The sequence below is a fragment of the Podarcis gaigeae genome (genome assembly GCF_964106915.1).
Source record: "Podarcis gaigeae genome assembly, chromosome: 4".
Taxonomy (NCBI): domain Eukaryota; kingdom Metazoa; phylum Chordata; class Lepidosauria; order Squamata; family Lacertidae; genus Podarcis; species Podarcis gaigeae.
In genome coordinates this window covers 63,083,790-63,099,576 of record NC_139677.1, presented here as the reverse complement: position 1 = coordinate 63,099,576, position 15,787 = coordinate 63,083,790, and the positions used below count along the sequence as shown (strand labels likewise).

General features: G+C 45.3%; 1 long non-coding RNA gene across 1 annotated transcript in view; it reads right to left on the bottom strand.

The window, feature by feature from the left end:
• The window catches only part of LOC310843963, a 79,558-nt gene that overhangs the window by 986 nt on the left and 62,785 nt on the right, over positions 1–15,787 (bottom strand). The gene's annotated exons all lie outside the window — the stretch shown is intronic.

Genomic DNA, 15,787 nt, shown 5'->3' with positions numbered 1-15,787 from the left:
GAGTGGAAATGAATAGAACTATCATTACAGAGAATAATTTTTAAATAGCCTCTTAAGAATGATTATATCCACTCTGCAGTATTCATGAAGCAGTTCTGCCAAAAATATATTTATGAAGCCTTTCTCTGCAATTATTCTATTCATGACTTGATATTCCTTTCTTTTTTTAAGGGATATGTAATTCAAAAGAGAGCATCTGGGTCTCTGTTCCACCTCTGAAATATTCTTTTAAAAATATATTGTATTAATTTTTGTGGTATTAAGTCATTGGGGTTACTTTTAAAAATTGTTCAGCACTTCTCAAAAGGAGAATATTAAAAAATATTTTAAAGAGATATGGTTTGTCCACACAATTTAAGGACCATATATTTCTTTCAATGAAAATACCACTGAATTTAAGCCCAAAATAATTTTTTAGAACTGAGCCCCAATGGAACAGGGGGTGATCGGTTTCTTTTAACATTATTTCAATGAAAGCTTGCTGCAGCCTAGTAGAATGTAGAACTAAAAGTTGTAAGAAGAGTACAATCTTTATTAATGTACTTGATTCTTCAGTCCCAAGCAGCAGCAAAAGACAGATACTTTTAAAGAATGTCTGGTCCATTTGAGTGTTATACATACATACAATGTTGTTGGCATCAATCTGTCTTGAGAAACAATGGAGTGCACCTCTGGGGGTGAAGTCAAACAGCTGGAAAATCACAGCGCCTACTGCAGCTGGAATGACTGGTATCTTTTAACTGCTGCTTCCCACATTGTTTTTGCTGGGACCCAAGTCTGGGAAGTATGTATGTAAGTCCTGGGCTGCCCACAGCAGACCTGTGTTCCAAAGGAAAGCAGTTCATCCAACTCATTCAGTTCCATCTCCAGTGACTCAGTGAAAGAAGGAGTATTGAATTGTAGCCTGGATGTCAATTAAATATGTCTTCAACATCTATCAGTGGGTGGTAAAAGAGACAAGGCCAAAGTATTCCAAGTCTCATGGAGAGGCCAGCGGGCTCACAGAGTAGCATATATTTAAGATGTCGATATTAAATCACCAGCTGCTGCTGCTGACCTAGACCACTAAGTAATCCAGCTTCCCAGGTTTACTCTGGAAGTGAGCTCCTGCACCCTGCTGTTGTAACCCCAGTTCTTGATTGAACTAAACAGTGGACCTTCACCGACACCCTGAAGCAGGACACTTGACATCCACTTTCTGTAGTTGTCATGAATGCAACTCTGCGATCAGAGGAGGAAAGCACAGAGACCAATGCAACTGTTTTCCTTAAAAATTAAAATTAAAAAATCACCTCCTCGGGCACTCTCAATCACACAACACATGCTCTGCGGGGATATAGTTAACAAAGGTTAACTGATTCGATGGCCAGTGTAGCAACACAAAATGAGGGATGGGGTTGGGTGTGCTCACACCATGCCAAGGTCCAGCTATTTTGCCCATCTCCCTCTGGATAACCAGTAGCAGCATGTGTCATTTAGAAGCCAGGAAAACAACACAGCCTCACCCGTCCCACCTCACCAGACGCTACAGCATTCACCACACAGCTGATCCTATCACTGAGCAGCATGAGGCAACCCCCTCAGGCAGCTAATTGAGTATCTAGAGAGCACTATTTCAATTTATCAACATACTTAAAATGCCAGGAAAGAGGAAGGGCACTTGTGGGGCTTTCTGCCTTAGATGTCAAAGTAGCATAGCTGGCTGTGGGTACTGTATTTTGACTGCAGGGAGGGAGCAGGGGCATCATCTTGTGCTCTGCTTCAGAAAGCCGAAAGTCTTGGTCTGCAAGAGATCTGGGACTGGATCTCCCAATATTTGAAGCAGCTGTGGGCCGTAATGATTTTATTAGTGGGACGTGTGTGTGTGTGTGTGTGTGTGTGTGTGTGTGTGTAAGTATTAGATAAGCATTTCACCCTTTCACCAACTAAATTATTACTGAAGCACATCTCCCTATCAGAGAGAGTGATCTCCATATAATCACAAGTGGGGAAGTTAGGAGAGAAGCCTCCTCTTCCCATGCTGTGTTCCAGTAATTTACTAAGGAAATTGCCTTTCATTAACTAAGGAAAAACAAGGTGCATATGTCTACTTTGGCCCTCTGCTATCTAGAAAGAATGTTACAAATATTTGGCATACAGACTGATGCACATTTTAAAGTAATTATTTTAATATTACTTTAGGAGTTGAAGCTTGCTAACAAGACCCCATATTACTATTCAGTCAGTGAATGGATTGTGTTTCAAATTACTTTGGGGAAATACTATGTAGGCATAAAGATACTCCTGTATCCCACTTGCCCTCAGAAAGCTGCAGGTTAATCACTACTGATTTACTAAAGCAAAACTACCCCTCTGGAAATTGTTACCAAAGCAAATGCAATTTTATAGTATCTATCATGAATACTAAAGTGGAGCATGAAAAGATGCCAAAATCTCTTTTGAGACCATAGTAATAACTTAGGGGTGGGGAAAATAGTCTTAGGCTTTGGTCCTTAAGACACGTGCCTTCAACTAAGTCCACCTGTAAGCAATGGAATTTACTTTTGAAAAATCATGTTCAGAATCAAGCTATGTATAGTCAGGATTAGACAACGTACATTACTTACAATCATGATAAAAACAAAAAAAATTCCTTCCAGTAGCACCTTAAAGACCAACTAAGTCAGTTCTTGGTATGAGCTTTCGTGTGCATGCACACTTCTTCAGATACACATGCATGCACACGAAAGCTCATACCAAGAACTGACTTAGTTGGTCTTTAAGGTGCTACTGGAAGGAATTTTTTTTGTTTTGACTATGGCAGACCAACACGGCTACCTATCTGTAACTGGAATCATGATAAAGAATGGCAAAATGCTGGAATTTAATTCATAGCCACTTATATGTCAAATAGGGATTCTATTATATGTTTGCATTCATGTTTGACCTGATCTGTAGTATAACGGAACACATTGTGTTTGGGTTGATGTGATGTTAATGTCTGCTTGTGGTCTGTCTGTCTGTCTGTATGTATGTATAATTACAGCCTTTGTAATATACATATTCTTGAACACTACAGAAGAGGAGCTCCTTGCCATGCTATCTGCCTAGTTAAATGGAGTTAACACTAGCATGAGGTGGAACTCATAACATGGGTTCTCTTTCCATATTTATTTGCTTTTAAAACATATTTATATACCACTGTATCATTAAAAAATCACAGCAGTTTACCACAATACAAAAACATAAACCAAACAATAAAATAATAAAAAGTAAAAAAAGTGATCCATTCATCTCCCAGTATTCTTTCTGCAGAAGATCCAGCTCCTAGTTCCGTCTCCTACAAACTTCCTCATTTTTTACATCTCTAAGAATCCAGGAATCCAGGTAACAGTTCTGGGCTTGAGACTCCAGCATTCTTGAGTCTCTTTCTCCTTCACACATACAGAAAATAAAATGACAAGCAGAAATTTTGTGGTGCAGGGAGACTGGGACAAAATGCAATTTTGTGTTCTTAGATTTTTTTTTAATCTCAGGCAATTCTGTATAATTTTGTTAGCAAAAATCCTCATATATAAGAAGTTATTTAGTGCATCACAAGACATACAATAGACGGGGTGAATCTCAGAAGAGTAGCCAAAATGCGCCCATTTCAGTGTAGCACACTGTTTAAGATTGCACCTTAAAGGTGAACAAATGAGTTGTGGCATGAACAGAGGAAGCTACCATAAACCAAGTCAGACCATTTAATTGGTCCATCTATCTCAGTATTGTCTATGCTGACTGGCGGCCACTCTCCGGGGCTTTCAGATAGGAGCCTTTCCCAGTACCTGGGGAGATGCTGGGGGTCGAAATTAGGACTTTTCACATTCAAAGCATGCGAGCTATGAGCCCTAAGAAGCAGGTTGTAGCTTTAGAAAAAGCTTGTGCCACTATACATTTGTTGCTTGATAAAGTGCCATGGGACTCTTTGTTAGTTTTGATATATACATACCCTAATGAGTCCTGACCTAATGTTTTGAGTTTGACATTGAGGAAGTTACTCCTGGGATCGTATGCTAATGTTACAATATTGGCAATGGCATGAGGACAGAATTAGTGTCCTTGAGCAGAGATCCGACCCCATCCTTGACCCTGGCAGATGAGCAACAGCTGGGACATGGTCTGGTGGCTACCAAAGTATAACTGCCAAAGTATAACTGGGCCATGCAAAGACTGTTAACCATGCTCTTTCATGGGGCAGTGGTTATGAAAACCCTTTCCAAGGCAATCAGTATTAAGAGTGGAATAAGTAGGACCCATCCCATTACACAGTGTTCCAGGGGCCTCTTAGCTCAGGGATGGAAACCTGTGTTCCTCTGGATGTTTTGGGCTACAACTACCATTATCATCAACAGGTACAGGCTGGTCTGATGAAAGCTGGTGTCCAACAACACCTGGAGGGCTCTGGGTTCCCCAACTGCAGCCTTAACTGCTTCTTCCCGGGCTTCAAGACACAGAAATGGGCTTAAGCTTCGATATCATGATTCACTGTTATTGTTGCTTTAGCCAGTGCCAATCTGGCTCATTCACTGAGACTGCACTAAACAGGGTGGAATTTATTAATTAAAAGTAGAGAATCAAATATTATGTTCCCCCTTGATGTTGATCATACTAGAAAGGTAAGCTAATGCACAGGAAAGGCAAAAAATACAGCTGCAAAAAATAATAATGCAATGGCAACAGTGCTTGTTACAGAATATTAAATAATGTAATGGATATCAATGCATAATTGATAACTTGGAATAGATTCCCATCTCTGTTTATGTTAATTATTTCATTTGAGAGTTATGAAGTATGGAAATATTTATACAGTTTCCATGTTTTAAAAACCTATTTATGCATTTACTGTCGTATACTGTTAAATATACAAAGGCTTATTTTTTTATACAGCCATTCGCTGCTGAGGGAATCAAGTTCTGATGCCTTACTATGATAGTAAGATTTCTAAAATATGGATGTGTTTCAGCATAGCGTGTTCTCACTAAAAGGAGAGCACGGGTTGCGGATGGGGCTATACAAGGCACCCCATGATTGCTAGGCAAGTTAAAGCCAGGGCTTGTTTAGATGGGAGGATCTGGTTATCTGGGGAAAGTTGATGTTGCAAACTTAGGGGTGGGGTCAGTGGCTATTTAAGCAAGGTCCACAGCTTTCTCTTTCTCTTTTGCTGTGGACATCGGATCTTGTGGACATCGGATCTCATCGGATCTCTGAGTGACTACAGCAGAAGTTTGGGTCGTATACCTTTTCCCTTTGTTTTTCTTCCTCCATTTTCTCCTCTTTCTTTAATTTGTTGCTGAAAGATCCTTCCCCACTTTATTTAATTTTCCTGTTTGTTTTGATTCCCTTTAATTTAGTCGGGGGGGGGGTGCTCGGCCTGGGCCCAGGGGCCATGTGGGGAGGGCTTCCCTCAATTCCCCTGCCCTCTTGCAGGGTCGATCCCCAGTCAAGGGAACATTTCTTCTCAGTTTGTCCTTGCTTCTCCCTTCCCCACAGGCTTCTGTTGGTAGCTTCCCTGCGGCTGGCTGCCTGGCTAGGGGTGGCTTACCTTGCCCTGTAGCAGGCCCTGGGAGGCCGGCCTGGTGTTGCTGGGGGGCTGGGTGCCGCTGGTTGTCCCCAGAGGTGCATTGATTTGAGCGGAGAGCTGTGAGGCCTCCATTTTGCAGCCTCATTAGGCGGGAGCGCCATTTTGATTCCTCTCGGCCACGTGGCGGCCTCTAGCGTTCAGGCCTAGTAATTGCAGGGCCTGGTGGTTGCTTTATCCTAGGCTGAGTATAATTGGTACTACTGCGACCTCTTGTGGCAGTTGATATGTTTGCAGGCAATTAATTTCTTCAATTGCACGCAGCATGGACGGCTAGTGTAGGTGTGTGTGCTGGTAAAGAGCACAAGGTTGTGGTTTGTTTCCGTATTGGACAGCTTCTGATTTGGTGGCTGGTGCTCTTCCCAGCTGCTCCTGGGTTACCGATCTGTTGCATAATCTGTAAGCAAGTGGTTGCCTCCTGTCTACTGGTGCATCATTTTATAGTCTAGCTCTTAGTTTTAATTAACTATTTAATTCATTCTGCTTCATTTTCTTGCAGATTCTAGCGTCTTAAAGAACTTAGTTTTTTTTTTTTTTTTTTTTTCCTCCTCTACTTAATTTTATTTTCTTTTCTTTTCTCACCAAGTAGTAGGAATGGCTCCTAAGAAGGCAGCAGGAAGGCCTGTTCCAGCCCGCTCCTCGAAGCGGCCTATAAAAGGCCCATCCCAGGCCTTGCGATCTCCGCAGCCTGGTCAGTCCTTGAAACGCATCCAGGCTATGGTTTCAAGTTTGTCTGGCGACCCGGTGACACTGGCAAGGGTAGAGGCGGAGATGGATGGCCTGCTACACCGTTGCTCGACCCCGTCAACGTCATCAGCATTCCCGCCTCCCCCGGTGGATGTTTCCTCTCCTGCATCATCATCTAGTGAAGAAGGGGAGCCACTGTTAGCCGGAGTTGGCTTACCTGATGCTCCGCAGGTCCAACCTTCGGTGCTGCCTGTATCGCAGGATGCAGTGCCTAGGGGCCGTGGTCGTGCCAGGGTCGGCGCCAGAAGAAGCGCATCGACCCGGGGCCGTGCTGTACGGGGCTCACCTGTACGGCCCCAGCGCTGGGGCATTCTAATCCAGTTCATTCACAAGTTGTCTCTGTTCAGTCAGCCCCAGGTGCAGTGCAACAGGGTGAAGCGTCAGATTCTTCGATTGAAGACAGTCTTCCTCTTCCTCCAAGGTCCTCTTCCGGTGGGCATCGTCGCCGAAAAAGGGGCTCCAGGAGGCACTCTAAGAAGAGACGGAGGGACACATCGTCCTCCACTTCAGGTACTTCCTCCATCAACGATGGCTGGCGAGACTGCTGCATTATCATATGACCAGAACTTTAGGCGTAGGGCGGCCAAGATACCGACGTCCCGCTGGGACAGGAAGGACTTGGATGTGTGGACCACTTATGTGGCACCACGTATTGAGAAGAAGGCTTCTGAGTTGCAAAAATTCAAGCCTGCCACCCAAAAAGTTGGGCGCAAGTGGTTCTGCTGGGACTTTAATAAGGGCATTTGCCAACGTCAAGCCTGTAAATTCGCACACCTTTGTGACAAATGCTCTGGGAGCCACTCGGCTTCTGCTTGCTCCGCGGCCAGGCGGCCCTTTCGCAAGGGAGGGGGCTCCCAGCAGCCCCCCAAGGTCCCTGCCCAGCCTCCTGTTCCCGGAGCAGGAAAGTGATATCTTTTCTTTGGCCTATACTCCGGTTCGGCTACAGCCGTTACTGGCGTTACTGGAATCTTACCCAGACAGAGAGTCAGCGTCGTATTTGAGTAATGGTTTTTCGCTGGGATTTAGGATCCCAGTGGTCGTGGCCCCTGTAGCCCAGAATCCTAGGAACCAGAAATCCGTTAAGGACATGCCTGGTGTGGCGCGTAAGAAAATTGAAAAGGAGCTGGCTTTACGTTGTATGGCTGGTCCTTTCGCCACCCCCCCCTTTCCTAATTTGCACATTTCACCCTTGGGAATAGTTCCCAAGAAGGCCCCGGGGGAGTTTCGCCTAATTCATAACCTCTCTCATCCTAATGGTACGTCGGTTAACGACGTAATTCCCCCGGAGCTCTGTTCGGTGAAGTATGCCTCTCTTGATCATGCGATCAAGATGATAAGGAAGTTTGGGCCTGGTGCCCTATTGGCCAAGTGCGACATTGAGTCGGCTTTTCGTTTGTTGCCAATTCATCCTGAGGATTTCTGGCTGCTGGGTTTTCAGTTTGACGGGGGATTCTATTTTGATAAGGCTATGCCCATGGGCTGCTCGGTAGCTTGTGCGGCTTTTGAGTGTTTCAGCTCATTCCTGGAATGGGCCTTGCGCGACAGAACCGGTTTGGGCGGGGTTACGCATTATTTGGATGACTTTTTACTGGCCTCCGCGAGGGACACGGGGAATTGCGTGGTTCTGCTGCGTGCCTTTGCGTCCCTGGCTGAAGACCTGGGGGTTCCATTAGCGGCAGAGAAAACTGAGGGTCCCACTACGCAACTTACCTATTTGGGTATCTTGTTGGATACCGTGGCCCAAACCTCTAGTTTGCCGCCAGATAAGTTAGTTGCTTTAAGGAAGGTCATTGAAGAACTGCTCCCATTGAGGAAGGTTACCTTGCGACAGCTTCAGTCGTTGCTAGGTCATTTAAACTTTGCTTGCAGGGTGGTGGCGCCGGGGCGCCCGTTCTGCTCTCGCCTGGCCAAACTTACCTCGGGGCTGCAGGCACCGCATCATAGGGTTCGTTTGTCCGCCCAAGTGCAAGCCGACCTCCGTGTGTGGCTGGAATTCCTGGAAGAATTTAATGGCGTATCACTGTGGCAGGACACTTTGAACCTCCACAATGATTTTCAAGTGCATTCGGACGCGGCAGGGTCACTGGGGTTTGGTTTGTTTTGGGACGGCAGGTGGTGTGCTGAACCTTGGCCCCAGGCTTGGTGTGGGGAAGCGATAACTCGAGACCTGACATTTCTTGAGTTTTTCCCCATAGTTGTTGCGGTACACTTGTGGGTCGAGCATTTTAAGGACCATCGGGTTTGTTTTTGGTCCGATAACCAGGCAGTAGTGACTGTTTTAGCTAAGCAGTCATCCCGGTCGTCTAGGGTTTCGGCCTTGCTTCGGGTGTTTGTTTTGCACTGTCTGCGTTTTAATATTGTATTTTCTGCTCGCTTCGTTCCGGGTATTTCTAACGAGATTGCTGATGCTCTGTCCCGTTTTCAGATGGAACGATTCAGGTCATTGGCGCCAGAGGCTCGAGACCGTCCGGAGATTTTCCCGGATCATCTCTGGAACCTTGGCAACACTTAGTTTCACAGGGAGTAGCAGCATCAGTCGCCCCTTCCACGCTAAGGTCCTATAAGAAGGCCTGGGCTGATTTTCTGTCCTTTAATGGCCAATCGCCGGGGGCGGTCATCACCCCTCATTCTACTGCCCAGGTGCTTAAGTATCTGGCACATTTGTTCCAGATGCGCCGGGCGGCTAGGACCCTGCGACTTCACTCGGCAGCAATTTCTTTCTTTAGCAGGGCCACTTTTGACAAGGACCCATGTAGGAAGTTTGTGGTGCGCCGGGCATTGGAGGGATGGGGACGGCTCACCCCATCGAGGACTGTTCCCAGAAGTCCCATCACTTTTGAGTTGCTGATACAGATGCGCAGTAAACTGCGGAGCATCTGTTGGTCCAAGTTTGAGGCCCGTCTATTTTCAGCAGCCTTTTCCTTGGCATTCTTTGGGGCACTGAGGGTAGGCGAGGTGGTCCTGGAGCAAAAACGGGATGGAGGTTCCAGGGGTTTGCTGTTGCAGGACGTGAGCATGTCACAGTCGGACCTGAGGGTGCATATCAGGAATTCGAAGACCGACCAGGTGGGTAGGGGAGCCGTCATTCGGCTCTCGGCAACGGGAGAGAAGGGTCCTTGCCCCGTAAAGGATCTTAAGAGATACTTGTCCTTGCGGCCGGCAGGCGAGGGGCCTTTGTTTATTCATGAAAATGGGCACCCTTTAGTCCGGCATCAGTTCACTAAGGTGATGCGCAAGGTGGTAGTGGCCTGCGGCCGCAAAGCATCGGAATTTGCTCCTCACTCCTTCCGTATTGGTGCCGCAACGACAGCTGCCCATTGGGGTTTGTCTGCAAGGAGGATAAAGGACCTGGGTCGTTGGAGATCGGATGCATTCAAAGTATATGTGAGGAAATAATGGTGGTGTGTGTACTGACATTTTTGTGTTTTAACCCTAGGTCTGGCCGCTATCCGTATTTGGATAGTGGGACACAGCATTGTGCACTGGGCCGCTGTCAGAGCTCGTCAATCTGGTCTGGGAGCTGGCTTGGGCCTTCCGCAGCACGTGCAGGTGTCCTGGATTTCCAGACGAGGGATGCAGTGGAGAGAATTATTGCCTCTCATGCACAGACGGGTCCTCCACGCTGGCCCCCCTACAGCGATAGTGGTGCAGCTGGGGGAGAATGATATGGTTTCCTCTTCTGCTTTGGGCTGCGTGCTGCCATATTACTGGACTTGAGGGATTTGGCGGCCTTGGTGCCTTCAACCACACTAATTTGGTCGCAGCTGCTGAAACGCCGCATTTGGAGGGGTAGCCCTTGCCCGGCGGCCACCGAAAGAGTTAGGAAGCGGATTAATTCCGCGGCAAGCAAATTGGTGGTTGGTTTGGGCGGATTTGTGATTCCTCACCCTCTGATTTCGTTCAAGGCCTCTGAATTATTCAGGGATGATGGGGTGCATCTTTCCCCGTTGGGGAATGATGTCTGGTTGGATGCAGTGGTGTCCAAGTTGAGGGTGTGGTTTAGTCTGTGAGTGGTTGGCGGCGAGCGTAAAGGGCTCGGGTGGCGGTTAGGCATTGGTTAAAATTGGTTGGTGGAGGGGTATGGATAGGCTGGGCCTGCCCCTCCAATGCTGCATGGGTATTCCGTTAAAGGAATTCTGGAACTTACCATCCCCTTCGTCCAAACCCTTGGTGCAGGGTGCGGGCCGTGTAAGTTCCAAGGAGCATGCGGGGATTAGCTGAGGGTCTGTTTCGCAGCTCCAGTTGACCCTGATCTTGCTCTTCCGCACTGACTACGGAGTCAGGGCTGTCCCCAGGCGGGGAGGACAGATAGTCTAACCAATGCCTAAGCAACCACTCACAATTTGTATTGATAATAAAGTTGTGGCCAAAATTATGCCAAAAACCTTAAACAAAAATAATGTGTGAAGTTTGAGTTATTGGGTTTGGGGTGTCTTGGGGACCTCAGCACGCAAAGCGTGTTCTCACTAAAAGGAGAGCACGGGTTGCGGATGGGGCTATACAAGGCACCCCATGATTGCTAGGCAAGTTAAAGCCAGGGCTTGTTTAGATGGGAGGATCTGGTTATCTGGGGAAAGTTGATGTTGCAAACTTAGGGGTGGGGTCAGTGGCTATTTAAGCAAGGTCCACAGCTTTCTCTTTCTCTTTTGCTGTGGACATCGGATCTCCCGCCCGCCCTCCCTTGTTGGGCTTCGCTTGACCTTGCTATGCCTGTCATGGGGTCGTTCGCCTTGGTGCGGGGGCCCAGTAGGAATTTACCTCTTGGCTGATTAGTGTGTGCCAATTGGGTTTTGCCTACTGCGTAGCAAATCGTCACAACTTGTAAGGTTGGCGGTTAGGCATTGGTTAAAATTGGTTGGTGGAGGGGTATGGATAGGCTGGGCCTGCCCCTCCAATGCTGCACGGGTATTCCGTTAAAGGAATTCTGGAACTTACCATCCCCTTCGTCCAAACCCTTGGTGCAGGGTGCGGGCCGTGTAAGTTCCAAGGAGCATGCGGGGATTAGCTGAGGGTCTGTTTCGCAGCTCCAGTTGACCCTGATCTTGCTCTTCCGCACTGACTACGGAGTCAGGGCTGTCCCCAGGCGGGGAGGACAGATAGTCTAACCAATGCCTAAGCAACCACTCACAATTTGTATTGATAATAAAGTTGTGGCCAAAATTATGCCAAAAACCTTAAACAAAAATAATGTGTGAAGTTTGAGTTATTGGGTTTGGGGTGTCTTGGGGACCTCAGCACGCAAACAAATTTTCATTTTAATCCCTCTGCATATTTAGAGGAACAGCTGCAGTAAGGGTGACTAGCTTGGTGGAACTACTGAAAACAAAGTTAGTGTCTTCCACTTCTAACTGAAGCAGGCTCTCAAGTAGTGAAAGGATAAGGCTGCAATCCTAGACACTGTTAACAGGAAGGAAAGCTCACTAAACTAAAGCCCTCTTGCTAGATCCACAGCATGTGCTGCGTGTTGCCTTACGTGATGAACTTGATTTTCTAGGTTAGCAGGCTTGTCCCCTCATGCATAAGATTAATGTGGGTATGCTACAGGATGAACTTATGAACACATGTGAACACAGACTGAGCCAGACTGTGAACACATAACACAGAAATTACAGGCCTTTGCTCCTATTAGGTTCATTTTTTCACACCTTTGGTTTACATCTCTCTGTGAAAATGGACTCATAGGTTGACAACCTATAAAATGGGACTAATAGCAGCCTCTCTCACACGAGAGTATTCTGAAGCTGAATTAAGGGATTTCAAATTACCAGTACTTTTGGCATTTTTGATGCCATATGCATTATTAATAAAATAATGTAAATAACAAATTGTCATTGTGTTTTCAGTTCAGTTATTCTGAGGATGAGAGGATCAGACAGTCATGCTTATTTTTAATGGGTGAAGTTGAATATTTAAATATTTAACCTATTACTAAAAATGTCTTATTTTTTGCTCCTATAATAAATCTGATAATTGAATTTTCAGTAGGATAACTGTAGCCTCTTGAGAACACTACATACAGCCAAAGGGCTGCTGATAAGAGCATTTAAATTGATTATCCATTAAACACTAGCTCAAATAGGTTATCTAACAAATATAATCAACACAGTCTCCTTTCTTTACAGATTTAACTACACTGGTTTTCAACTAGTCTTTATTTTCTTTCTAGAAATACTTTTGCACTCAAATTAATTTCCTACAAAATAAATGGACAGACTCTTTCCCAGTATATTAAAAGTAAATTACTACATTCACCACAAAGACACATATTCATAAGCAGATCTGTGTAGATAATGGAGAATAAAACCAGTATTGCAACATATATATTTTTATTATGCTTTTCTTTAAATATGCTAACTAGTGATCAGTTTAATCCATCAGAACAAACATTTATATAATTCATGAGAACATAATAAACACATGAAGCATTGGGGCTACTGCTAAGTATGCATCTTTACCACTCAAAATTAACAAAGTGGGTGGTAATCTGGTATATAATATTCTGCCTCTTTTTCTACATTTTGAAGCACCAAGTATAATTTTTGCCTTTCGTGGATCTCCCTTAAATTAAAATGCTCATCTAACATCAAGTGCAACCCATTTGCTAACTGTGCCAAGATATTATAGTACAGCAGGAAGTGCATTTCAAATGCAAGGGAATGCATTTAATTAACTCGGTCTAGATTGATGATGTAGCAAGCCACTGTTTGTTTCTGTTCTCACAATAGATCTCACAAAACCATCAGAGGGCCAGCTCCAGCTATTCGTCACCATTCACTGGCATCATAGTGGCAGAAGAGCTGAACAGTAGCAGACCCATATCAGGCTGTGCAGAGGAATGGGATGAAATATTAATCACTCCAGCTCTGCATGTAAAATGCAACTCAAAAAGTAAGTCCAAAAAAATATTTATTTTTTAAAGGTCTGTGCGAGTGAGACACTATAATAGCAATAGAGAGGGATGCTAAAGCAAAATGTTGCACAGCCTCCAACCACAATTTTTAAAGCCTGTCATAGACTAAACAGTATCATGGTCACAGCAGGATACACTAATATTAACAGTAACTACTCTCCTAAAGGGCAAAGGGAGCCGACCAGCAGTAGTGCAGAAGCAGTGTTTGAACAGAACCGTTTATCAACATTTCAAAAAGTGACTCAAAGCAGAAGGACCTGAACTGCGGTTAATTTAGAGTTATTAATCTTTCTGATGTGCACCTTGAAAAGCTTTGAGTGTAATATATGTCTTGAGCGGTTTACTGTCAAGTGTTTCTGCAGTCCATCCCTCTGCATCTTTTCAGGCAAAAACTCCAGGAGGATCACAGAGTGTTAAGAACCAAATAAAAGCCGATCTCAACTCCTTGGTCTCTGGGGATGAAGAGTGGGGATGAAGCATACCTTACTTGAATCCAGAACAATGTGGACCCTACAGTATTGCACAATATTGTGTTTAAATAATAATAATAATAATTAATAATTAATAATAATAATAATTTATTATTTATACCCCACCCACCTGGCTGGGTTTCCCCAGCCACTCTGGCCGGCTTCCAACTGAATATTAAAAACAGTACAGCATCAGACATTAAAAACTTCCCTAAAGAGGGCTGCCTTCAGTTGTCTTTTAAAAGTAAAATAGTTGTTTATTGCTTTGACATCTGCTGGGAGAGCGTTCCACAGGGCGGGCGCCACTACCGAGAAGGCCCTCTGCCTGGTTCCCTGTAACCTTACTTCTTGCAATGAGGGAACCGCCAGAAGGCCCTCGGCGCTGGATCTCAGTGTCCGGGCTGAATGATAGGGGTGGAGACGCTCCTTCAGGTATATAGGACCGAGGCTGTTTAGGGCTTTATAGGTCAGCACCAACACTTTGAATTGTGCTCGGCAATGTACTGGGAGCCAATGCAGATCTCTCAGAACCGGTGTTATGTGGCCACTCCCAGTCACCAGTCTAGCTGCCGCATTCTGGATTAATTGCAGTTTCTGGGTCACCTTCAAAGGTAGCCCCATGTAGAGCGCGTTGCAGTAGTTCAAGCGGGAGATAACTAGAGCATGCACCACTCTGGCAAGACAGTCCGCGGGCAGGTAGGGTCTTAGCCTGCATACCAGGTGGAGCTGGTAGACAGCTGCCCTGGACACAGAATTAACCTGTGCCTCCATGGACAGCTGTGAATCCAAAATGACTCCCAGGCTGCGCACCTGGTCCTTCAGGGGCATAGTTACCCCATTCAGGACCAGGGAATCCCCCACACCCGCCCGCCCCCTGTCCCCCCAAAACAGTACTTCTGTCTTGTCAGGATTCAACCTCAATCTGTTAGCCGCCATCCATCCTCCAACAGCCTCCAGGCACTCACACAGGACCTTCATCGCCTTCACTGGTTCTGATTTAAAGGAGAGGTAGAGCTGGGTGTCATCTGCATAAATAACATTGTTTCACTTATTGTAAAGTCGGTTTGTTTTTTCATTAAAGGACATAAAAGAAGAAAAGACAACAAGGCCTCATGAATATGAATTGACACATTTAAGGAGCACACTTCATCGAGAGAAAAAGGAAAGTAAATCTGTTTGAAATCAATACCATCAACACCCTGTAACTTTAAAACTAATTATATGTTGCAATTATATTGATTATGGAACAGTTATGGATTGCAGAATTTGCTAGACTAAAGCAAATCCAAAACAGCATCTTGGAAAAAACACTAAGTGTCTTAAAATAAAATAATAAACCTGACAGCCAGTGAGCTCATTGTTTGGAATTTGTTGCTACGTACTTGTAATGCATAGATCAGGCGCAACACTGCCGTCTTGATAACACAGCACACAAGTTGTAATTAGCTTGAAGATTTATTGCAATACAAACACTCAGCCTTGGACACCTATCCGTATGTCCATGACTTATGGATCAGTTGACCCTTCTGAGGAGTGATTCTGCGTACGGCAGAATAGCCGGAACCTATGCCCTTTCCGTTTCCGGCTTTGTTTTCTATCTAAGACCTTTCCCATACATCTGCTCCTTGGATGACTTAACTCCCCTTCCAGTGTGGAACTGCTTTCCCTCCTGACTTCTGAAATGGCCTGTGTCATTTGAGAGAGCTGGTTGCTGTCTAGCATACTCTCTGCATTCCTGTCACTTGAGAGAGTCGATTGCTGTCTAGCACACTCTCTGCATTCCTGTCTTTCTCACAGGGAGTTGATAAACTACCGTTTGCAGCTGTCTGGGAAGAATGTGAGCCTCTCTCTTGTTGGCTGCTTCCCGACTCCTCTGGAGCTCTTATACCTTGGGCAGAAGTGTTCATGACACATATTGTTGGACTCCAGCTCCTATCAGCATCAGCCACCATAGATAATGGTCCTAAACCTCCACTGTATTGCAGTTATACTCTTTTATGAGAAAGTCTTTGGGAATAAACCCCAAGCTAAAATATGTACCTGCTGCCTTGTGGGACA